This window comes from Podarcis gaigeae (assembly GCF_964106915.1).
Source record: "Podarcis gaigeae genome assembly, chromosome: 5".
In the NCBI taxonomy this organism is placed as follows: Eukaryota; Metazoa; Chordata; class Lepidosauria; order Squamata; family Lacertidae; genus Podarcis; species Podarcis gaigeae.
The window spans coordinates 66164751-66191056 of record NC_139681.1 but is presented as its reverse complement, the minus strand read 5'-3'; the positions used below and the strand labels follow the sequence as shown (position 1 = coordinate 66191056).

Below are 26306 nucleotides of genomic sequence, written 5' to 3'. Positions count from 1 at the left end.
ATACACACACACACACACACACACACACGGCCTTTGATTCAACTCTTAAACGTATAAACAAATTAGAAGGCAAAATTGGATCAGGCCATTGTCATCCCAGAACAGTTGCTTGTATAAACAAGCCTTATGTAAGGATAGTTGGACAAAATGCTCAGCTGTTTCTTCCTTGCAATCCCATAGCAGCATCTTTAAAACAACTTACCGGATCATGTTTAGTGATTCTGATACAGAAGGTGCCATATTGGCCAAGAAGCCATTAGGTGGTTCCACATCTCCATTCCACCCTTTTCTTGCTGCGTGGATCATGGCATCATTGATAGCATTAGAGACACAATCCCACAAAATGTTTCAAAGGGTTCATTGCCACCAGCATTCATATATACTGTAGGAGCCAGCATCAGTTTTGGGGCTTCTTGGGGAATAAATAAAAAAGAAGTCAAGGGTTAAAGGCCTTTCATATATCTGGTACCTCCCAAGCAGGGACACAGGTGGTGCTGTGGTCTCAACCACTGAGCCTCTTGGACTTGTTAACGGAAAAATCTGAGGGCTCCCTTGGACAAAAACAAAGACACCAACCAGGATTACTTGGAGCAAAACAGCAGGCTGTAGGCTTGGCCTTTATTGATCTGTTGCAACAGGGTCTCCTCTTACCCGCAGGAAAGGAGGAAGAACCCAGAACAATGGCGTGCAAGGCCTTATAAAGACTTTTGAAATTGCCACCCTGTAGATCAAGACCACCCCCAGAAACATCATACATACATCACAGAAGGGGTGTAACCTAAGACCACCCCTCAGATACATCACACCTACATCACAGAAAAGGCGGTCTAAACAGAAATTTTAATACTGTTTTTCTCCTGTTGTTGTTTACCTCCTGTCTGGCAGGTTACTTGATTGGATTTCCTGGGTAGCCTGGCCAGTCTTTTGTAATGATAAATACTTAGTTCCTGGGCCATGTCCCAGGCTCACACCCTATTCAAACACAGGCATACCCTTAAGATAGGTTTTGTGAAGGAAAAGACAATGGGGAGGCTTTTCCAGTTTGACCTTGCAGAGAAAACATTTGCTCAGTTTAGGAATCAAAATGGTTCCAGGTTGGCCTTCCTGTGCTGATTTATGTATGTGCTTGGTTGGTACACTTATGAACATTACCATATATCTAAGACCATAAAATTCCTATCACAGACTTGCCGATCCGAAGGTTGTCTGTTTGGATCCCCGTGAAGGAGTGAGCTCCCATTGCTCTGTCCCAGCTCCTGCCAGCCTAGCAGTTCGAAAGCACGCTAGTGCAAGTAGATAAATAGGTACTGCTGTGGCAGGAAGGTAAATAGCGTTTCCTTGCGCTCTAGTTTCCGTCACTGTGTTCTGTTGCACCAGAAGCAATTTAGTCATGCTGGCCACAGGACAGAAAGCTGTCTGTGGACGAATGCCGGCTCCCTCAGCCTGAAAGCGAGATGAGTGCCGCAACCTCATACAGTGGTGCCTCGCAAGAGGAAATTAATTCGTTCCGCAAGTCTTTTCGTCTTGCGAGTTTTTCGTCTTGCGAAGCACGGTTTCCCATAGGAATGCATTAAAAATCAATTAATGCGTTCCTATGGAAACCGCCTTCAGACCAGGTCCGGGGACAGTCTGTCCCCCGACCTCTTCTGAAGGCCGGTGGGGGGCGAAAGTCTTTGCTCCCCCCCGCCTGCCTTCCCGGGGCAGCGGAGACTTCTCCGCTGTCCTGGGGCGGTCTTAAAATGCTGGCGGGCGGCAGCGAAGCCTTCGCTGCCGTCCTTCAGCATTTTAAAAGCCCCTGGGACAGCGGAGACTTCCCAGGGCGATTTTAAAATGCTGGCGGGCAGCAGCGCTGCCGCCCGCCAGCATTTTAAGATCACCCCAGACAGCGGAGAAGTCCTCCGCTGTCCCGGGGTTTTTAAAATGCTGGTGGGCGGCAGCGAAGGCTTCGCGGGCAGCAGCGCTGCCGCCCGCCAGCATTTTAAGATCACCCCAGACAGCGGAGACTTCTCCGCTCCCGGGGCGATTTTAAAATGCTGGCGGGCGGCAGCGAAGGCTTCGCGGGCAGCAGCACTGCCGCCCGCCAGCATTTTAAGATCACCCCAGACAGCGGAGACTTCTCCGCTCCCGGGGCGATTTTAAAATGCTGGTGGGCGGCAGCGCTGCTGCCCGCGAAGCCTTCGCTGCCGCCCACCAGCATTTTAAAAACCCCGGGACAGCGGAGGACTTCTCCGCTGTCTGGGGTGATCTTAAAATGCTGGCGGGCGGCAGCGCTGCTGCCCGCCAGCATTTTAAAATCGCCCCGGGACAGTGGAGGAATTATCCGCTGTCCCGGGGCGATTTAAAAGCCCCCGGGAAGGCAGGCAGGGGGGACAAAGACTTTCGCCCCCCACCGGCCTTCAGAAGAGGTCCTGGACCTCTTCTGAAGGCGGGCGGGGGGCAAAAGTCTTTGTCCCCCCTGCCTGCCTTCCCGGGAGAGCGGAGAAACGTTTCTCCGCTCTCCCGGAAGGCAGGCAGGGGGGACAAAGACTTTTGCCCCCCGCCCGCCTTCAGAAGAGGTCCAGGACCTCTTCTGAAGGCCGGTGGGGGGCGAAAGTCTTTGCTCCCCCCCCCCGCCGCCTGCCTTCAAAAGCCATCCGGGATAGCGGGAAGCGAAGCAAGCCCATAGGGAAATTCGTTTTGCGAAGCGCCTCCAAAACGGAAAACCCTTTCGTCTAGCGGGTTTTTCGTCTTGCGAGGCCTTCGTCTTGCGGGGCACCACTGTAGTCACCTTTGACTGGACTTAACTGTCCAGGGGTCCTTTACCTTTACCTTTTTTAGTTCCCAAACAGTCATCTCCAGGAGTACGCAGGGCTGCCAGTGGGATTGTAGGTTGGATAGAATCCTACAGATATACCTGTTTTTGGACTAGTCATTTCTCATTGTGGTTGGTCTAAAATCCTAAACGTTGCTCAAGTGGTATGGCCAGAGCAGAGGCTCACTGAGAGTTCAGTACCCTCCAGCTATCCAATTAGATTGATTTTCTTCTTGGCCTAGCCACAGTTCTGTCTTAATCATACCTTCTACCGGCAATCTGAAATATTTAATTTATCTGCAATAGTGATACTGGGAATTCCCAGTGCTTTTAGTACTCGGTTTGATTGATTTACATCCTGCTCTTTCCCATTGGCTCCGAGCAGCTTACAGCAGTTTTTCTAAATGTTAATAGTTTTGTCCCCAAGGGGCTCTCAATCTAAGGAAATCAAATGGTTTGGAGGATAAAAGGAGCCAACTTGGGGGGGGGGGGATGCCATTGTAAATATAAAAAACTGGGTGTGTGCTTTTAAACTTCAAATAACCACATCAAAAAAAGCCATTCAAAGAACAATGCTTTTTCAGGCAGTCATCTGCCAAATGTCTGTTCGTTAAAGAGGTGAAAGAATAAAAAGACTGTAGCTCAGTGGGTAGATCATCTACTTTTGCTGAAAGTCTAGGTTTCGGAAATAAGCTAGAGGGACCAATGGCCTGAGTCAGTATAAGGAGGCTTCCTACGAGGAAGTGCTGTAGAGAGGGGATCTCAGCTGTTGTGGTGATGGTATTTCTGCCCAGGATGGTAGATATTCTCTCCCAGATCCTGGAATACTCATCTTCAGCAGCTGCGAAGTCTGGCAGTCTTGACTATTGGAAACGTGTGACAGGTTAGGATGGAGTAGACAGGCAGCTGAACTCAGTTCCCCCTACAGAGTCATCATAAGTATTCTGGACCCCCCCAAAAGTGGCAAAGCATCACTTTTTTCTCTCTCGGAGTGATTCTATAACTTATCAAAAAGTGATAGGGTGTGCCCTCTGCTGGTTGTTAGCCAGACTTTACTACTTTCAGCTGTGCCATCTGCAATTCAGTAGCCACAGAATTCTGAATTTTGCCTGCGATTACTTGGAAGTAACTGTGCTTCCTTAAAAGAGTGCACAGAATTGTAACCCTAACTGCGGGTTGTCTTATATGGACCTTTGTCTGGGCACCTGTGTATAAGATGTATTTGAAACAGCTTAATATTTGCAACGTGTTCATCAATAAAACTTTGTAATAGTTTGGTTTTGCTCCAAAATGTTAATGGAGCAAGTTAGCAATATGACATATGCACAGAAGTGTAAAAAAATTGAGATCAACACAGAAAGCTATGCACTAATGTCAACAGATAGTTCCTTCTCATTGCTGTTAATCCTTAAGGCACTTTGAACATAACCCACAGGACAGAGCCAGTTTGGTGTAGTGGTTAAGAGCGGTAGTATTGTAATCTGGGGAACCGGGTTCGTGTCTCCGCTCCTCCACATGCAGCTGCTGGGTGACCTTGGGCCAGTCATACTTCTCTGAAGTCTCTCAGCCCCACTCACCTCACAGAGTGTTTGTTGTGGGGGAGGAAGGGAAAGGAGATTGTTAGCTGCTTTGAGACTCCTTCGGGAAGTGATAAAGTGGGATATCAAATCCAAACTCTTCTTCTTCTTCTTCTTCTTCTTCTTCTTCTTCTTCTTCTTCTTCTTCTAAGGCTAAAATATTAAGCCCCTGCTCTAAAAGGCATGGGCATAACACTAGGCACTGTTGACCTCTGTGGAATCCTAAATTGATCCATTTTCCAGTGGGGGGGGCGGGTTGGGAGGAAGCTAATGAACTGTACCATTGTGTTAGGATAGCAAAAAATTGCACACAGGCTGCACCCCCACCCTTCTGCCTTGGCTGACATAAGCTAACAGGGTTTCAGGTGCTGAAGTTGATCGACTGCACTGTTGCTTCCAGCCGGGGTTTAGGATTGCTCTTCCCCGCTGTGGTTATTCCAGCAGTAGCCCTAAGACTTGTACACCAAGGAGCTGTCGTACATGCTATGGTGGCGTAGCTGGTTAAAAGCAATGAATGCAAAAGGAGTTTGTCAACAGGAAGTGACAACAGGGGGATCCACGCTGAACATAACAAGGCTGCCGTTATGACATTAATCAAAGCTCAGTTGTTGAGCTTCAGCATCTCCTCCCTCTGCCCCATTTCTCTCCAGTCGTAATAATGTACTGTTTCTCTCTTCTCAAATACTTGGGTGCAGTTTAGTTACAGAGACCATATGACAGATGACCTTTATCCGAGAGTCAGGACATTTTCATTTTCAAAATTATTTGGTCCTTTAAAGGAAATGTTAGCATGCAGTTTAAAAAATAATAATCCTGTTTTGTTTAAAAGCCCGGATAGTTTATAGACTAACAGTTTAGTTTATTTGTGAGCTATTTCGTTGCGAATAAATGTGGTTCTGTATTTTTAGCACACTGTCTGCAAAGTCATTTGGTGTCATCTAAAAGCCTTATTAGCTTTAAAGTTCTGAATGAATGTGTTAATAAACAAGGGGAAGGGAGAACATCTGAAATCATGACTATGGCATTTTATGTGGACAGTTCCATATTCTCTTAAAACTGAATCACTACTTCCAGACATTAAAAGGAAGATCATGCTGGAAGTTGTCACGAACTGAAGACTTAACCATCTATTAATAAATTAACAGTGTTTTCCGCCGCTCTTGCATCAGATTTCAAATCCAAACAAATGCTGCTTTGTAAAAGGAATTCATTTACATTAGCATACCATTTTGGACACGCTACATTCTTTGCTGTAGCCCTTTTATGGAGGGATGCAGTGTAATTCCAGTAGTGTAGGCTTGAAGGATTTAGGAATGAAATGATCAGTACAAAAATAAATGACTGTTGAGCTGACATTTCAGTGGACTGGAAGATAGGAGAATGGTTATATTTTTTCACATATTTCTATTTAAAGCAGAAGTGCATGAAATGTTATCTGTTGGATCAGATTAGATTGGTTTGGGCCAAGCTTCATAGAACTTGCTAAAACCGGCCACCAGTGGCCTGTTACTTATGAGTGCTACGTACTCAGTACTCTTTGCTTTTAAACAAACACGTGAGCAGGAAAATCACATTGTGCCATGCACTATACTTTCATGTATTGTCCAAAGTCACTGCCCTTTCATATCATAGGTACAACATCTATGTTGCTTTTTGTGCTTGTGAACACAAATCCTTTGACACTGTTTCGGCAAGATGGTGTGCACATTGCAGCTGCTAGTGGAACAACTCTGCTAATGTTTATAGAGAGGATGGGGAGACAAAGCAAGAAAGATTCAGAAGAAATCTTAAGGCCAGCCAGAACTGTGTGTTGTGGGAGAAGGAAGCTGGAAATTTGGAAGTGGGGCACAACCTGTGACCCTCCAGATGTTGGTCATGCTGGCTGGGGCTGATGGGAGAACCACAGGTTAACTACCTTTATTCCAGAGCTCAGCGAAGGAATAAGCTGTAACAGGGATCTAAGGAATGGAGAGATTAAGTCAAAGAAAGAAGGAGCCAAGGAGAAAGTTGATCTGAGGCATGGGATCTTGGAGGCAGAGGGTCTACATCCCAGTAGTAGGAAGGCAGTATACATGCAGAAGAGAATCGGAGGGCCGGAACAAAGGGTAAAACAGAGCAGCTATAGAACTGCTGTTTTTGGCTCATTTTAATGTATTCATTATATATTGTAGTATCCAACCTGATAATGTATTTGATGGGTGTGTAATAAATATACAGTCTAGGCTAGCCTTACCCAACCTTATACAGTCCAGAAGTTTTGACCTATGACTCTCATCTTTGGCTGGGACTGGTGGGAGTTCTGGTCCAAAATATCTGGGTCACCTGATGTCATCACAACATCAAGTGATTGACTGGTGGGCGGGGCTTCCCACCTGTCAAACTATCTTCACTGGTGTGCATAGAGATAAGGATCCAACCTACCGGCCAGATTCCATTCCCCATCCCTGCTTTAACAGGTGCATTTAAGCAGAATTCTGTTCACTGTAGTTTCTGGGCCATTAAGTAAGAAGTAAAAGCTGAATTTCACATACGGTACTTGTCCCAACTAGAAAATTAACTGGCAGTAGGCCTTCTAGTTCTGCTATAGATGAGGCAGATTCTGCTTTGTTTTACAGTGCAGCCACCTCAATGGCACAACAGCAACTGGAGCTGTTACGACACATGTAGGCAGCAGCTTCCTATAATCCTGGCCATACACTGCAAAACACAGTTGGGAACAGAGCAAATGCAGTGACTTGCTCTCTGAAATATCCTCTTACCCTTTGTAGAAAGTTTTGCCAATCCAAGCACATTGTGCATAGCCCATGTCAGCCCCCCATTAGCCTTGGGGGGTTCATGTGGGTCAAAGAACCACATAACCAAAGCTCTAAAGTAGCACAACCAACCCATTAAATTGGTCATACCCTCTTTTAGGGCTGCATCACATGCTTGTACTAGAAGATTATGGTTTTCCCCCAAATTTTTTATTAATTTTCCAAATTTATAACAAACATGTCAACAAACATCAAAAGAAAACATCAAAAAGCAAACATACATACATCCATCCTAACTGTCATAATTCCATTTTTGTTAACATTGTTGGGTGACTTCCTCAAATCCCCCTGCCTGAGTTTCCATATATATCATTGTAGCAGCTTTCCAAAATTATTTTCACATATAATTTACTTAGTCCAGTAACATCTTTCTTTCTTTTTATTTTAGCTTTTAACATGGTATTCTACAGCATCACATATTTAAATCCTAGGCCTATCTGATACTCACAAGTAATTCTATTTAGGTTCTTGTACTAGAAGATTATGAGCCCTGTGTAGAGGGGGGAAATGTGTGCGTGGTGACTTGTGGAATGTTTATTCTGCAGTTTCGCAAACTGTGTATTTGTGTCAAAATGTGCACTTGTACAGTACTTCCCAAGAGGCGCAGGGTCGGATGTACTCCAGAGAGCTTTATGTCAGAAAAGTGTTATGTGAGAAGTGGCTCATTGCCTGAAACTCCCATGGAAGTCCTATTAACCAAAGTGTGCATAGGTTGGTTCAGTGACTGAAAGTGCCTCCAGAATTGGTTCTGTAAATTCATCCTGCTTTCTTGTGTTGTGGCTGTTTGGCTGTTTTTGAACTTGACAAGCACAGTGTGTCATCCCACAAACTGGTAAGTCTGAGGCCTTATGTAGGAGAAGTAAACAAGGCTCAGAACAAAGGGAAATAAGACCCTTTATTCCTCTTGGAAGCTAGGCGATAGGAAGCCTTGAGCATCCTGCTGTCTTTATGGTGTGGAGAGTGTGGGGATATCTACCTTCAGAAAAACACAAACAACAGGAAGTGATTTATGTTGATCCTGCCGCTTTCAACAGGAATCAAGCCTTGGCAAAGAGGCAATTCCTTCTCATGCAGTGAGCAGCAGCTTCCCTCTCAGTGTTTAACTAAACATGGGGGCGAGATGTCTATCAAAAGCACATTCCAGAACTTGAGGAGATTAAACCTGACAGAGAGCTGCCTCGGGGAAGCAAGGGCTTCTATTCACCTGTAACAGCTTGAGCACCTGGAGGTTTTCTTTCCCCACACAGCCCCTTCTCCTCTCATTAAAGCTGCCAGCTCCCATTGTAGGCTTACGGGCATGGTTTAGTGTGCGCGCAGCAGTTTGTTCTAAAGAATGACACGAGCACAAACTCTCTTTCTTAAAGTCTGCTGACTGAATGAGAAGACAATGCTTCTGGGTTCACTGGACAAGGAATAACATACCTAAAACCGAGAGCGGAGAGCTGACATCTATCATGAGCTGCTGTGTTTAAAATAACTGAAATTTAGGTCAGAAGAGCAAAGTGTTTTTCTTCAGCTCTGTACACGGCGGGGAAGCAGATGTTACCATGTTGTGTCTCAGATGGATCTGTGGTGTTCAGAAAACTGTGGGATGACATCTGTTTTGGGACTTCAAATGTAGATCAAGCTTTTCTGTGATATGCGATTGAGCTTGCTAAGCTAATGAAGTACTGTCAGTTGTTTCAGAGGACAGCATTGGTGGAGTTCACTTTAATGTTCAGGGGGACTAATGTCTGAACCCCCTTTGAAACTGCCTGTATTGCAGAGTATACAGTCAATCAGTCCAGCTTTGATTATAAAAATGTCATGTTACCATCAACCACTGAAGAGACATGATGATGAATACGATCACAGTCATCCAGCTGGCTTGAGTTCAGAACTGTAAAGTGAGATAGGATCAGCTGAATTCCTTCTGCAGCCTTCTTCCAAGAATCCTGTTACACCAGCCAAGGTCTGATGCACCAGAATTTGATTAGCAGTAATTAACACCAAGATAACAGCTTCTACCATTCTTACCCACCCCCTTACCCCCCAAGTAATGCAGTTAAACGTTGTTCCTCATGAGTGCTGAAATATAATTTATAGTAATACTGATAATGGGGTCTGGGTATGTGTGATTTATCTATTGTGTAATACTGCTGTTAATATAGTATCATGCAGAGGTTGGTTGTAGGGGGGTTTGGTGTCCCATTTTACAAATAAAAAAATGGAGGTGCCATTTGACAATTTAGGGGTGAAATGACCACTGATAACAATGACTCTCAAAGTGAACCATTCACAGTGGAATCAGGTGTTAAATAGGGTTGTGTTATCGCCCCAACTCTATTATTTTCATTGCCATGATCCTACACTTTGTAGAAATCAGATATCAAACAGATGGAAAGCTCTCTAATCTGAGTGGGTTGAAAGCAAAGAGTAAGATTACTGTAACTTCCGTCATAGAGCTTTAGTATGCTGATGACAATGTAGTGTGTGCACACTCAGAGGATGATCTCAGTGGTGTAACATTGGAAAGTGTTGATCACTTCTCCTACTTGGGCAGTTATCTTTCCACAAAGGCTGACATTGATGCCGAAATCCAGCATTGCCTGAGCTCTGCAAGTGCAGCTTTGTCCCAAATGAAGTACAAATTGTTTGAGGACATTCACAGGGAAACCAAAATGCTTGTTTACAAAGCTATTGTATTACCAACCTAACTGTATACTTGTGAAGCATGGACCACTTATAAATGCCATTGCCAACTCCTCAAAAAATTCCATCAGCAGTGTCTCAAAAAAAATTACATACCACTTGGGAAGACAGGCAAACTAATTCCAGTGTACTGGAAGAAGCAAAGATCACCAGTTTCAAAGCAATGTTTTTTCAACATCAACTTTGTTGGACTAGTTTGGCAAACCCTCACCATGATCAGCTCCCACCCAGAAACCTATGTCCCCACTGTGGAAGGATATGTGGCTCCAGAAATGGCCTCCACAATCACTTATGGACTCACTGATAAGACTGTGTTCATGGAAGACAATCTTACTTGGCTACAAGCAATCGCCAAAGAAGATAGAGAAGGATGACTGCCTCCCTGGGAAAGTAGAAAGGGAAAACAAAAATGGTTAAAAAGAAGGTAGCTCTGGCCATTCTACTGCCCCTGACTGTTTAAAAATAAAAATGTAAATCCTCTGTCCCCACAAGTGCTTCCCCATATCCATCAGAAGTTCTTCACCCTACTTCTTTCTTCCCCTCCACTTTGGCCTCCCTCTGCTCCTGTGAATGTGTCATAGCATTTGTCCTGAGAACCATAGCCCTGTGGCAGGGGCAGGAATTGAACCGGGGTGGCTCAGTTTTCAGGTGGATCACCAAACCTATACAGGAAATATACTCCCAGTCTGGTAGATTCTTCAGGTGGCAGGAATTGATGGGAGGCAATTGCAGACAAGGGAGAAAGGTAGTGGAAAAACTGACCAGGATCCAGGAGTGCTTGTGTTTAGAATCCAGATGGCCTGCTCCAATTAATCAGAGCTTCACTCTGAATATGTGAACAAGCCATTAAACTGTAATCACACTGCTTAATCAATTAATTCTTGCAACCCTAGTCTTTAATCATTGAAAAGCTTTGACTTAGCTGTTTTCTGGACTTCCGGGCATAAGGCAAAAGAGATGTAGCATTGCCTTATCCTTGGTTTCCATGCAAAGATTCAACCTGAAACTGGTGCAAAAAATCTGGAATGTAGGGATATTTTTATTACCGTCTTTCAACACCTTTCTCTTTTGCTCCTTCATGAGAGTGAGGAAGAAAAAGAAGAAAGGCCTGTTGACCTTGGCTGAAGAAGTTAAGATATTTTTGCAAGGCTTACCAGCTTTAAGGAATTTCTCATACTTTGGGTTTACTGTACAAGCATGTTATAGTACAGGAGCCCACATCATACCTTGAACCATGTGAACTACAGTGGTGCCTCGCAAGACTAAATTAATTCGTTCTGCGAATTTTTTCATCTAGCGAATTTTTCGTCTTGCGAAGCACGAAATCCCATAGGAATGCATTGAAAATCAATTAATGCGTTCCTATGGTCAAAAAAAGTCCAAACAAAGCCAAATTTGGTACAACAAGAGCTTATTAAGTGCTCTTTAAAGTCACACATACTGTAAAGAGCATTTCAAAATTCAAATCCAGAATTTTTTTAAAAAAACAGCAGAGTGGCCCAATGGTCACAGAAAATCATAAAAATGCAGAAAAAAACCACAAGCTTCCAGATTCTTGCAAACCCCTCCCCAACTGTTCCCCCACCCACCCAGCACACAGAAATTCAAATCCAGATTTAAAAAAAAACAAAAACAGCAGAGTGCCCCAATGGTTACAGAAAATCATAAAAATGCAGAAAAAAAACACACAAGCTTCCAGATTCTTGCAAACCCCTCCCCAACACCAAGTCCTTGAATTCCAAACACCCCAACCCAAAATCCAAACTATTCCGGAGGCGGCGCGAAACAGCAATGGCGGTCCTCTTCGCGCTGTGAAGAGGGGCTCCGCGAAAAAGGGTCGTCCGCTGCGGCAAAGCGGAGACCCATTAAGAAAAACCGCAGGCAGAGTGAGCCTGCGGCCGTGGGACTCGGCGGGCACCTGGAGCCCCCCCAGAAGCGGGGAAGGAGCCTCGTAAGAGGCTCCGGAACGTGAAAGGGGGAGCGGCGCTGTGAGTTCATCGCTCTTTTCGTGGAAGCAAAGCCGCACTGCTGCTGCTGATGAGCGCTGACTTTTCTTCTTGAAATTATCGGAATTGGAGCAACATACCCGTGAGTAAGGGACCTAAATTTTTTAACTTAAATTGAAGAAATTCGGCTGAAAACGGGAGGCGAGTAACAGGAAGTCCGCCTCCCGACTCTGCTAATTAGATCAAAGCAAGGGCTCGGAAACGAGCTGAAGTATCTAAAAAGGGATTGTAAAAGTGGAAGAAAGGGTGCATTGATAGACTCTGTATTTTGAAGATAAAAAGGAAAGAACTGTGTGATTTACAGACTTTTATTCTTTGGAACTATCCTCCTATTTCTGGACTAAACGGGGTTGAAAGAGATAACCCCGTCACCGGGCTGCCAGTGCATAGAAAAAGAACTGTCAAACTGCTGTCAAATTGACGACATTGTTGCAGAGATTGAAATTGTTGCATAGACTGAGATATTAACATTAAACATTGTCGCATGGACCTATATTGATACCTTGTCGCTGGATTTTAAGAGATCAGAAGTTCTGGAAACCTTCCTTTTGTGTTTGGGAATTACAAAACTCAACATGGGGAATTGAGGAACTTCAATGGCGGAAAATAGTTCCTTTCTTCTTTGAAACTTTGAAATACTCCCCCTATAGGACTGTGGAAATATAGTGGCATGGGAATTGAGCTTTATTGAAACTTTTTGTGGTTTTATTTGTTTATATTTGGGACTTGTTTTTCCCATGGGACAAAAGACCATCTGACCTTGAACAGAGGCAGGTGTGGAATGAGCGGCACAGGGAGAACAAGAGCAGCTAAAGCCAAAGATAAAGAAAAAGAGAAAAAATCTGGGCAACTTTTGCAAACAACTTTAACTCATCACCGCAGATCATCTGTCCCAACTGTGCTGACAGCACAGGAGGTGGAACTAGTGCAGCCTGCTGCAGAAGATATGGCAACTGGAGGATCTGAAACAGTTTTAAAACAAATTTTGGAACAATTGGCAGTTTTAAACCAAAAAGTGGACAATCAAACATCAAAGATTGACCAAGCTACATCCTCTATTGGCAAATTAACTGAACAGGTTTCGCAGCACACTCAGGCAATTGAGAAATTGCAAAGAGCTACGGCAGAAAACTACAAATTAGCTGTGGAAGCCAACCAAAAAGCAGAACAGGCGAACTTAAAGGTTGATGAAATTAAAGGAGAGGTAAGACCTCTGAGAAGGCAGGTAGGGGAACAACAAGCCTACCTGGCATTGGTCGAATTGAAAAGTAAAGATAGTAATCTCAGGATAAGGGCTATCCCGGAACTGGAGCAAAATAATTTAGAGGGATTTTTGACACTTTTGTTCTCCAAATTCTGGGGAATTGAGGAAGAAAAGGACTTTAAAATTGTGACAGCCTTTAGACTGGGAAAATCAGTAAAGAAAGACAAGCCCAGAGACTGTTTGGTTGCTCTGAGATCAAGAGAAGAAAGGGATAAGATATTAGGCCTACATTTTAAGAAATCTTTGGAGATAGAAGGCAAAAGGGCCGAAATTTACAGAGATATACCCAAATATCTCTTGGAACTTAGGACTACCTATATAGATCTGACCAAATTGTTGAGACACAACGGAATTCCTTATAGGTGGGAGTTTCCACAAGGACTTTCATTTACTTACAAAGGAAGGAAAATAAAGATTAAATCACCTGAAGACCAGCAGAAGTTCCTACACGACCACGAGGAGGACCTGCAAAAAGGAGCTGCAGCTTCTTGGCCTCCACCACCACCGGGACCACCTCCAAGAGTTATACCACCTGGATCAGGACCAGCATTACCTCCCCCAGGATCGGGCGGAAGCTTAGATACCCCATTGTAGAACCCGTCAATTGATTCAGGATGTCTCTGCAGCTTCTTAGTTGGAACATAAATGGCGGAAACTCCCCGGAAAAAAGAAGAAAAGTCTTTCACATCTTGAAAAAGGAACAACTGGACGTTATCTGCCTACAGGAAACACATGTGACAAGGCTCCATAGAAAAGTGTTAATTAACAAAAGACTAGGCCAAGAATTTATTTCTTCGGACAAAGTTAAGAAGAGAGGAGTGGTGATTTACGCAAAGGAGAGCCTGTCACCGAAACTTTTATTCAAAGATGAATATGGCCGAATTTTGGCGATTGAAATACAGACACAAGGAGAAAAATTTTTGATATTAGGAATATATGCTCCAAATGAGGGAAAGTCGGAATTTTTTAGGAAGCTGCATGAGACTATGCTGGATTATTTGGACTATAGTAACATCATTATGCTGGGTGATATGAATGGGGTTGTGTCTGTAAATATGGATAAGTCACAAAGTGCCAACATATCGAAAGACGGCAGACTACCTAAAACTTTTTTTGAAATGACAGACAATATGGACTTAGTTGACATTTGGAGGGTTAAGAACCCTCTAGGGAAAGAAGGGACTTTCTTTTCTGAAGCTCATCTGACATGGACACGAATCGACCAAATCTGGACAACTAGAGGACTGGCACCTAAGACTAGAAAAGTGGAAATCTGCCCAAAAACCTGCTCCGACCATAGTGCTTTGAAAGTGGAATTGAGACTTAATACAACCGGTTCCTTTAGATGGAAAATGAATGACACTTTATTAAGAGATCAGGAGATTGTGAAGAAGGCCCAAAAAACTTTAAAGGACTATTTTGAGATAAATTTGAATACTACCGTGGAAAAAAGAACAATCTGGGACGCAAGTAAGGCAGTCATGAGAGGGTTTCTAATACAACAAAACACGATTAAGAAAAGGCTCTGGAATGAAAAGAAGGAGAAGATATTGGAGAAAATAAGAGAAGGAGAGAAAAAATTAAGATCTAGGCCTAAGTCGAAGGATGTGTTAAGAGAAGTGAAATTTTTCCAGGCGCAATATTCAAAATTGATAAATCAAGAGGTGGAATGGAAAATTAAACAAATGAAACAAAGATCCTTCGAATCGGCGAATAAGTGTGGGAAACTGCTAGCCTGGCAGTTGAAAAAGAGACAAAAGCTTAATACGGTTACAAATCTAGAGATTGAAGGGAGAATGGTTCAGAAACCCGAGGAAATCAGAAAGTGCTTCCAGAGGTACTTCAAAGAACTTTATTCACAAGGGCCGCAAAAAGCCTCAGAGGTGGATCAATTTCTTAAAACTAATGGATTACAAAAAATACCCCTGGAAATGAGAACAAACCTGAACTGTAACATTACACAGCAAGAAATTGAAAGTGCCATTCAAAATCTTCAACTTGGCAAGTCCCCAGGCCCGGACGGCCTAACCTCCAAATACTATAAAGTTTTAAAGGACTATTTGATACAACCTTTGATGGAGGTTTGTAACCAGATAATGGAGGGAAGGAAGGCACCGGAAACGTGGAAAGAAGCTTTCATCACATTGATACCTAAATTAGAGACTGAGAAGACCAAACTTAAGAATTACCGCCCCATTTCACTCCTAAATGTGGATTATAAAATTTTTGCTGATATTTTGGCAAATAGACTTAAAAAAGTACTAAATGAAGTGATTCACAAGGACCAGGCCGGCTTTCTCCCTGGTAGGCATTTGTTTGATAACACAAGAAACATTATTGACATTTTGGAACTTCTACAAACAAATTTGAACACCAGAGCGGTTTTGATTTTTGTTGATGCAGAGAAGGCCTTTGATAATATTTCTTGGATGTTTATGAAGAAAAATTTGGAAGGGATGGGAGTGGGGCGGGGGTTCGAAAATGGTATAGAAGCAATCTATACAGAACAAAAAGCTAAATTGATAGTAAACAATGTGGTGACAGAGGAGTTTAAAATTGAAAAAGGGACACGTTAGGGGTGCCCTCTATCCCCCCTATTGTTCATCTCAGTTCTGGAGGTGTTGCTAAATATGATTAGAAAGGACCGGTTGGTCCAGGGAATCGAGGTCGGAGTGAAACAATACAAATTGAAAGCATTTGCAGATGACTTGGTATTAACACTTCAGGAACCAGTCTCCAGCACTAAAAGAGTGTTAGAATTAATTTCTGATTTTGGTCGGGTGGCGGGGTTTAAGTTAAATAAGCAAAAAACCAAGGTTTTAGCAAAAAATTTGACAGTTACAGAAACAGATGAGTTCTCCAAAGAAACGGAGCTGAATGTGGTTAAAAAAGTAAAATACCTAGGGGTGTACTTGACCTCCAAAAATTTGAATTTGTTTAAAGATAACTATGAGAAATGCTGGTCAGAAATCAAAAGAGATTTGGAAATATGGTCAAGATTGAAACTTTCCTTGTTAGGCCGTATAGCTGCTGTAAAGATGAATGTATTGCCGAAAATGTTATTTTTGTTTCAGGCCCTACAGATTGTGGACAAGGTGGAATGTTTTGGAAAGTGGCAGAAGGATATTTCTAAGTTTGTTTGGCAGGGCAAAAAGCCCCGAATAAAGTTTAAAATATTAACTGATGCGAAAGAAAGAGGGGGATTTGCCCTGCCAGACTTGAGGCTATATTATGAATCTGCAGCCTTCTGCTGGTTGAAAGATTGGATTTTATTGGAGAACACTGACGTCCTAGATCTGGAAGGATTTGACAATGCGTTTGGGTGGCATGCATATTTGTGGTATGACAAGGTTAAAGTGCACAAATTGTTTAAAAACCATATTGTCAGAAGAGCAATTTGGAGGGTCTGGATAAAATACAAAGACTTATTGGAGAGTAAGACTCCGAGGTGGCTCTCACCGGTGGAGGCCAAGGCACGTAAGAGACTCAACATGGAGGCCCATTGGCCTAAATATTGGGAAATAATTGAAAAAATTGGAGACAATTGGAGGTTGTTAAGTTTGGAGAAACTGAAAACTAAGGTACGAGACTGGCTGCACTATGCGCAAATTCAAGAGGTATTTAAAATAGATAAAAAAGTTGGATTCCAGGTGGAAAAATCGAAACTAGAGACTGAATTGTTAGAGCCAAAAAGTAAACTACTTTCGAGAATGTATAATTTGCTGCTTAAGTGGAATACACAGGATGAGACAGTCAAATCCGCCATGATAAAATGGGCGCAGGATGTGGGGCACAACATTATGTTTGTAGACTGGGAAAGGTTATGGAACACCGGTTTGAAATTTACGGCATGTACTGCCCTGAAGGAAAATATTATGAAAATGGTATACCAGTGGTACATGACCCCAGTCAAGCTAGCTAAGATATACCATCTGTCTGACAACAAATGTTGGAAATGTGGAGAGGTGGAAGGGACATTCTTTCATCTCTGGTGGACCTGCCCGAAAGTGAAGGCCTTCTGGGAAATGATCCATAATGAACTAAAAAAGGTACTGAGATTTACCTTACCTAAGAAACCAGAGGCCTTCCTTCTGGGCATGGTGGACCAGAGAGTGCTTAAGAAGGACAGAACCTTTTTCATGTATGCTACCACAGCAGCAAGGATCCTGATTGCAAAATATTGGAAGACACAAGATTTACCCACGCTGGAGGAATGGCAATCGCAGTTGATGGACTATATGGAATTGGCTGAAATGACTGGCAGAATCCGAGACGTGGGAGAAGAAACAATTGAGGAGGACTGGGAAAAGTTTAAGGACTATTTGAAAAAACACTATAAGCTGTATGAATGTTAAAAAATGCACCTTTCAGGAAATTCTAGCTTCAGCAAATGTAAGTTAATGAAATGAAAATTAAGACACAAGAATTCAGAGGTAAAATAATGAAACAACTTTATTGTGTTTAATATAAAACATATAAGAATTGAGTTACAGTAAAATTGAAAATAGGGAACATGATAAAATGGAAGTTACAATAAGTTTTGAAATAAGTTAACAAATTGCTGATGCTTTATAAGACAGAGAACGCAGGGTTCGGAGGATGTGGGGAAGTCCTATAGATTAGACGGAAAAAGAATATGGAAATTTGTTATTTTTCTACTTTACTTTCTTATAACCACTTTTTATTCTTTTTTCTGTATTTCTGTATTTCTAAAAAGCAATAAAAAATATTTATAAAAAAAAAGAAGTTAAGATATTTTTGCAAGGCTTACCAGCTTTAAGGAATTTCTCATACTTTGGGTTTACTGTACAAGCATGTTATAGTACAGGAGCCCACATCATACCTTGAACCATGTGAACTACAGTGGTGCCTCGCAAGACTAAATTAATTCGTTCTGCGAATTTTTTCATCTAGCGAATTTTTCGTCTTGCGAAGCACGAAATCCCATAGGAATGCATTGAAAATCAATTAATGCGTTCCTATGGTCAAAAAAAGTCCAAACAAAGCCAAATTTGGTACAACAAGAGCTTATTAAGTGCTCTTTAAAGTCACACATACTGTAAAGAGCATTTCAAAATTCAAATCCAGAATTTTTTTAAAAAAACAGCAGAGTGCCCCAATGGTCACAGAAAATCATAAAAATGCAGAAAAAAACCACAAGCTTCCAGATTCTTGCAAACCCCTCCCCAACTGTTCCCCCACCCACCCAGCACACAGAAATTCAAATCCAGATTTAAAAAAAAAAAAAAACAGCAGAGTGCCCCAATGGTTACAGAAAATCATAAAAATGCAGAAAAAAAACACACAAGCTTCCAGATTCTTGCAAACCCCTCCCCAACACCAAGTCCTTGAATTCCAAACACCCCAACCCAAAATCCAAACCCCCCCAAAAAAAGTTTTAAAAGCTTAACTTACCAAATGGCTGCAAAAGAAGTTTTGGAAAAGCTTCAAAAATCACCAAAGTCTTTAAAAACCTCAAAAAAGGCTACTATGTACACTGCGTTCTATGAGTTGCTCCTCGAAGTCAAGTCGCAACTGTATTAATGGTGTTAAGAAAAAGGAAACAAACTTGCAAGACGTTTTCGTCTTGCGAAGCAAGCCCATAGGGAAATTTGTCTTGCGAAGCAGCTCATAAAACGGAAAAACCTTTCGTCTAGCGAGTTTTCCGTCTTGCGAGGCATTCGTCTTGCGGGGCACCACTGTACATCAATTCCACACTGGTCACATATCATCTACATTCCTGATCAGCAGAGGAAGTCATCACTAGCAGAAAACCTGGATGAGTGGTGAGCAGACATTGAAGGTTTCCTGGACCTTTCCTTGTTAATACTCCCATGCCCTTGTTTGTGCCCATACAGTACCCAAGTGTGATGGGTGCTGTGTACCTAGTGAAAGTGTAACATCCTGAAGAGGCTATAACATCTGGACAGAAAAGGCTATGGGGAAATAGGAAAAGCAGAGAATGGAACCACTTATTCTTTGTAGTACTGTCAGAGATATAATAGTAGACTAGATGGACTTTGGTCTGATCCATCACAGTACTACTACTTCTTTTTTAATTACCATTTTGCCTAACTGCTCAGGTACAAGCAAACAAACAATTGGTAACCACGTGTTCCCCTAACTACATATTCTCTTGGTACTGTGTAAATTAGACAGTAAATGGCACTGTTGCGGGAAATACTGTAGCCAGAGAGAGAGAGGGAGAGAGAGAGAGAGAGAGAGAGAGAGAGAGAGAGAGAGAGAGCATGCTTTTCATGGAAAGGTCTCGATTTCAGTCCCTGACAGCTCCAGCTAAAATAGGTAGGAGGTTATGAGTAAAGCTTCGGTTGAAGAGCCACTGCCACTCAGAGTAGACAGTATTGGGTTAGATGGACAAATAATGTGACCTAGTGTAAAATAGCTTCCTGTGTTTTTCAGAGTCCTTTGAAACATTTGTGAAAACAATGCTCATGACTCTATATGTGATCACATAAGAAACTGCTTGGCGTGCTCAGTTTTACAATCAAGGCTCCAGCAGCAATGTTCCTCTTTATTACTTTTTGTTCACCTCTAGTCTTTGATAACCTGGGCTATGTATATAGCTAAGATCTCCTCTCATTGTGGAGATGGGTAAGGGATTGGGTTTTCTTCCAATTCCCTCTCTACTCACCCAAGTGATTGCTGAATATGAATGACAGTGTCATGTAGAGCTTTTTTTCCTAAAAAAAAATGTTTAGGGGTACTCTCATTTTCCTACTCATATTGAAATACTGCCCCTTAATGAGGCCAAACTTAGATTTACAAAATGTTTAGGGGTATGCATACTCCTGTGTCCCCCAGGGAAAAAAGCACTGGTGTACCTTTTAGGTAGCAGAGCATGCACTATAGCACGGCTGCTGAATCAGGGCCCTCAGAAGAAAATCATTAATCAAGTTTACATCTCTCTTAAAATGAATGTCATCCAGTTAGTATAAAGAAACAACAACTAAAGGTCATTTCCTCCATCGTGCAAGATGCTAGAAAATATTTGGTATAGTGTCTGGATTCAGGGTAGAAACTGCTGGAGCAAACTCAGCTGTTAAGATGGCCTCAAACAGCAGAGTGGTTTCCTTGTAAAACATAAAGCTCTGTTTTAATGCCAGTAAAAATGAATAAATTGGTCCTTGAAGAGTAATAAATGGCAATAAACATATTGCTTTGCAGCATGTGGTAAACTTGCTATTGAGATTCACTTCTGTAGGGAATGGGCTGCTGTTTGGTTAACATGCACCTCTGAAGTAGTGGCATCAAACTGTGTTATCCCATTGTCCTTTTGTTCTTTAGCAAAAGTTGTGATTCATTTTCAAACTAAACTTCAAAATGCCAGTATTTTAAATGATGCCAGCTAACATCAATTTCCAGGTGTCAATAGGTTTAAATCAACACTGTTCTCAACGTTGTCTGTGCCATTCTGCCTCCCCTGCCAAAGTGGTTTAAATGAAGAAGACTTTGAGAACAAAAGCTTGACTACAGCAGCCCTTTCCTTCCTGGCATGCCCTTCTCATACCTCATTCCATCCAAAACATTTCTTGCCAAAATAATTAACTTCACTTGGTGTTCAACAAAAGGGGCACCCCTCCTCTGTTGACTTCCCTTAGGTTGGGTCGCCACACGAAGCAGAATGAAGGGGAAACTCCTGATGTGTTTGGCTCATAAAGGGAGTAGACTCCCCCTCTCTAGAATACAACTTTTGCATGCTCTCACGCTGTTAAAAGCAACAACCCCAAATATTAGCATGTATGGGAAAGAGGTTTTAGACCAGAGACATGGTGGCCAAATTTAGGGGGGAGGGCCCAGCCTCTCCATCTGACCCATGGCTCCCTCCCCAAGTGAGAACCCCTTTGTTTTGCTTTTGTTACTCAGTAAAGCAGGAGTAGAGAAACTGAGGACATCCAAAGGTTGTTGCATTTCAACTTTCATCAGCCCCATCCAGCATAACCAATGATCTGGAATTATGGGTGTTGCAGCCCAGCAACAACTAGAGGGACACAAGTGCTCCAGCCCTGCTATAAAGCATCATACACATTGATGCTGCACTGATGATGGAATCATAGAGGTGGAAGGGACCCCAATGTTCGTCTAGTCTAACTCCATGTCAATGCAAGATGATGATAGGCAGAATGGATTTGTCCCCTGCCTGCAGTCTGTATCAGACTTGCTGGAGGAGCCATGACTTGTGTATATATTGGAGCTGTCCTTCACCCTTTGGCCCAGATATTTTGGCAGTTTGTGCAGGATAGCTGTAACGGATCCACCTTTTTGATATTTTTTCATATTACAAAGTTTATAGCTTATTTCTTTTTTCTTAATTTGAGCCTTTCAGTTGGGGAAACTGTATTTTTGCATTTTGTTTCTAAAAGTTTAGTTAAGTGGCTCATTTTCCACTGGCTGCAAACAAAGATTAGAAGAAGAGAATTTGATAATATTGCTATGAATTGTTTTGGAGACTCAGACTTAATCTGAACTAGAGTTAGCTGGTAGAACTTCTGATTTTTCTTTCTTTTATATTATTCGTGCTCCTAATATTATTACTATGTTTGAATTTTGTACAGTATAATGCAATTGTCATGGCCTTTGGCTAGCATAATAAACTTATAATGAATGAATGAACGGTAAGTGGTTCTGAAATGTTCAGCAGTTCCCCGGTTTCCTTTTGGCTGAGCTTAAACTCCAGTCTTTTTCATCATCACATACATGCACACATATGTGCCTAGCTGCACTTCATTGTGCATGATATTAGTTTCATATGAGTCCAGTCATTTCTTGTAGGCACTTAATGGCCTTAAAATACACAATTATTGTTATGTTCTTGCAATTAATGTGCAGAAGGTCATCAGCTGATTACCAGAGTCTCTGTGTTGATTACTTTTTTTATTACAGAGAGATTAAGTCAGCTATATAAATATGTTTTATGTCCTTGTAATAAGTTCAGAAAACCATGGAATACAATTTAAACGATTCTTTCCTATGCAGCCGCAGAAACAAAAGATGGAATAAAATCTTTGACCTTTCTTGCCATTGGTGAGTGGTAAGCGATTGCTTACTAGTCTTGACATTCATTTTCTTACTCTTTGGCTTCATTATAAGAACAACATATCAAGGCTGCAAACCAGTCAGATACAAATAATAAAACTGCTGTTGTTGGTCACACTTGCCTGGGAGTGAGCCCCACAAAACATAATCTGACTTTCTCCCAAGTAAACATGCCTAGGATTGTGCTGCAAATCACCCATTTAGGCTCCAATCTTCAACACAAATGAGCCCCATTGAATATGGTGGGACTTGCCTTTGAGTACACAAGCATAGGATTGTACTGCAGAGCTCCCAAATGCTCCTTCATCTTGATTTTCTGAAATAACAAGACTTTTTTTATAAAAACAACAACAACAACAAAAACCTAGCTTTAAACTAGGCCTATATTGTGTGAAACGACAGGTTGAGCATGGCAAGGTGCTTTAGTGTTCACGTGCATGCATTTGCACATCATTTTCCACTCGGGGATTTACATTCTGGAGGTTCCAGGGAAGGAGATGAAGCCAGAAGAATGGCAACTGCAGCAACTCACGTAAACAACATTTGTTGTTTTCTGGATGGGTACCAGAAAATATGGGAATGTCCCTGGTAAACAGGGACATATGTAACATATGGCACTCACTGAACCATATGGCACTCACTGAACAAGTCTAATGAAACTTTATTTCATTCCTTCTTTTTTGGAGGGATGGGGGAGTGGAAGCCCTTCGGTACCTGTCCCTTCCTCTGCCTGTGTTCTTGGATAATCTGCTATGAACCTATGAATTTATATGTATTTTAACCCTTGTTTGCTTGTGCACATCCCCCCTCTGTGGGCTTTCTCAAAGGCCAAGGCAATTTTATTAGAGATGTGTTGGTCTGTACACAGATGCTACCAAACTGTGAATAAATATAAAGAACGTGCCAGATTGATTATTTCTGAAACAGATGAAGATATACAGCTAGAGAGAGATGGGATGAAATAGTCTCAAACGGTGAAAAACATTTAAAGGAATAATGAGTTACAGCAGCATGTCAGTGGGCAATATTTCCCTTTTCTTTTCTTCAAAGGACGAGACGATTAATTTTCATTGGAAGGATTAAATAGATTGGAATCTGTGCTGTCATAAAAATGGCTACCTCCCTCATGTGCAATATATTTGAAAGGGACAACTGTTCCAAGATAACGGTTGGTATCTATGCAGACTACAAAGAGCAATGTGGCTGAAATGTTTCCTCACCAGAGCGGAGTGATTGGCTGTGGCACATGGACTGAGCATTCTGTCATTTGAACTGGACTGTTTGATGTTTTCTTTGCACATGCAAAGGCTGGGTCCAGCAGTCGCAAATTTATAACCTTGCCAATCCAGACAGTGTAGTTTAGTGTATACAAATTTTACAATAAATCTGTAAAGTGTTTTGCACCGTGAATTAGTCCAGAAATAAAGGATTCTCAGTGGAATGGTGAACTACCATGTATGCAAGTCCAGAAATAAAGCAGTTTCCTTAAATTTACATTGTGAACTGCCCTGAGATCTATGGATGAGGAGCAGTATACAATTGTTGTTGTTTTCATTTTCTTTGTCAGATCAGATATCACTTGCCCCAGATTAAAAGCAGTTTCAGTGTAGTTCACAAACCACCATTTATTGCAGAAAGTTAGGCAGCATTTATTCAAGGAATTGAGGAGAAAGTGTTGTTGTGTGTGCTTGCAGCAAAACTATTCTGTAATAGTTGTCCAATGAACTCATGTCTGAGAACTTGTAATTGCTTATTTGCAGATCTTTATACTTGAGGAGGGTCTAACATTCTAATGTACCAGAATAGCCAGCACAGACCAAATCAATGTTTACAAACTCAATAGTACATTAGGAAATACATAGGAAATCTTTTGAATATATATATATACACAAGCCTTCTCCAAATTGCTTCGATTTCTATAGGTTAAATGAACGATTCACATTAATGTAAACAAGAACATTTGCACTTGGATTCTAATCCTAAATTCAGTAATGAGGAAGGAAGGAAATCTCATTGGACTAGATGAGAATTCTAGTTGTCAGTTCACATGCTAAATTCAGATCACAGTTAGCTTTTGCCCATAGTTCCTTTCTGTTGTATTTTAAATAGGAATTATTTCATGTCTGCTCTAGGACCCAGATCCAACAAAATTTAATTGTGGGTGAGGCTCTAATCCTGAACACTCTCTCTGGAGAATAAAGCCCCAATGAATTGACTGGGACTTACTTCTGTGTAAGCATGCATAGAATTGCATTGTAAATACCATTGAAACCACTGAACTATGCCATTGAGACTTAGTTGTGATTAACTTTAGCTAGGTCAGCATAGAGATCTTCAAAGGTTCATCTTCTGCTACACCATCTCACTTTGCTATACATGCAAGACACTAGATAAACTATATCTAATACAGCTATGCATCTTTTTATCTGTTTTGCATAACAATACTTGTAAGCCTTTCCCTTTCTAGAATGGAATCCACCCGCTTTCTATGTAGATACATACATCCCCAGCCACATGGATTCAGAAATGTACAAGAATAGTTTTCAGGCCCTTGGTCAAAACTGTTGTTGTTGGGAAATTACCCGATACACGAGGATCCCAACAAGTGGGAATGTTTGCTGCTCTTTTTTTCTGTGATGTGCCCACAATGCCCGTGTGAACTATAGCTGTCAGGCATATTCGGTCGGTGCAAATACCACTTATAAGTGCCCCAGGAAAACAAGTGAAGTTAAGGTCACCCAAGAAATCCCATGTTGGTATTTCAGGGCAAGTGCAAATGCCCATAAATGGACAATTCTTGATGATTCTCCCCTTTTACAGCACAAGTATTCTGGGGTGTTAGGTTTGTTGCCAAACACTGTTGGTATTGTTTTCCTATCACAATCCATCTTCGTTGTTATTGGGATCATCATAATCTTCTCCAATGTATTGTTTCTGGAGCCAGGGATTACATTTAGTCGACCCAATTGTTTGAAATTGCTATTTTTGCTTGCTGTTTTTTCCCACCACAGCCCTGCATTCTCCATCTTATTTTACACATAATAGGCATTTTTTTTCTATTTCTCTAGTTTAATGAAAGACCATGAGGCTTACTAGGTGATATTGTGCAGGTCAATTGCACTTTGCTTAATCCACGTCGCAAGGTTGTTGTGAAGATAACATACGGAAGATCTTTGTATGCTACCCTGAGTATACCTTGGAGGATAATTAATATGTCTAAAAGTTTACATGTAATTGCTGTTTATATTTCTAGAGACAGCGCTAAACGGCATGGTGATAAAATTGTTTTACTTGCAATTATTTATAGTTAATGATATTTTTAATTACAGAAAAATCAAAGTACAAAATACAATATTAAATTCTCATTTAAAAGTAGCTTCATTGTAATACTTACAATAAATCTTTTTAAAAGATTTGTTAAGTCAGAAGATTAATGTGCCTTATTTCCCCAAGAATTTGGAATGATTTTCATTTGTGTGAAGGACAGATTAAAGACTTATACATGAACAAAAGAAAATCCGAGTTTGAGATGCTTGAGGAATTCTTTCATTGGCTGGAGGATGCCTTATATGCTACATCCCTATCCAACCTATCTTTTTGGTTGTCTTTTCTCTGTTTATATTGATAGTTTAGTTGTCATTGGAGAGGTTTCTGTAAATTACAAATAAAGGTAGCATAATACAGAAAGAAGATGCACTGTTCATCTGATATATTATGAATGCTAAAGCCTTTTCTTCGAGTATGTGTGTGTGTGAGAGAGAGAGAAAGTGAATGTGAAAAAATGATGAAATATGACAAAATATTTTTGGTAATTTAAGAGCAGCTATAGTTTTAAAAAACAGTCCACTCACCCCTCCCCACTTGTAGCTTGAGACTGTAGCATAGTGCAGGCTACACCGCCATGTGCAAGGAACATACTTTTTTCTTCAAGCTTGATGAAATGTTCTGTGGAACCTGAAAGCTTACTTTTGTACTTTATAGTTAATCTTAGTAAATGTATTGCATTACTCTCTCTGTTTTGATTTTCTAGCGGACCAGCACATCTGTTTTTGAGAAGAGGGAAATTAAAGAATATTACCATTTCTGAATTATGCTTTGCAGATATTCTCA

The 26306-nt window shown here is 41.6% G+C and overlaps 1 protein-coding gene across 1 annotated transcript in view; it reads left to right on the top strand.

Moving 5' to 3' along the window:
* GPC1 (glypican 1) overlaps positions 1-26306 on the top strand; it is a 196761-nt gene that overhangs the window by 99803 nt on the left and 70652 nt on the right. The gene's annotated exons all lie outside the window — the stretch shown is intronic.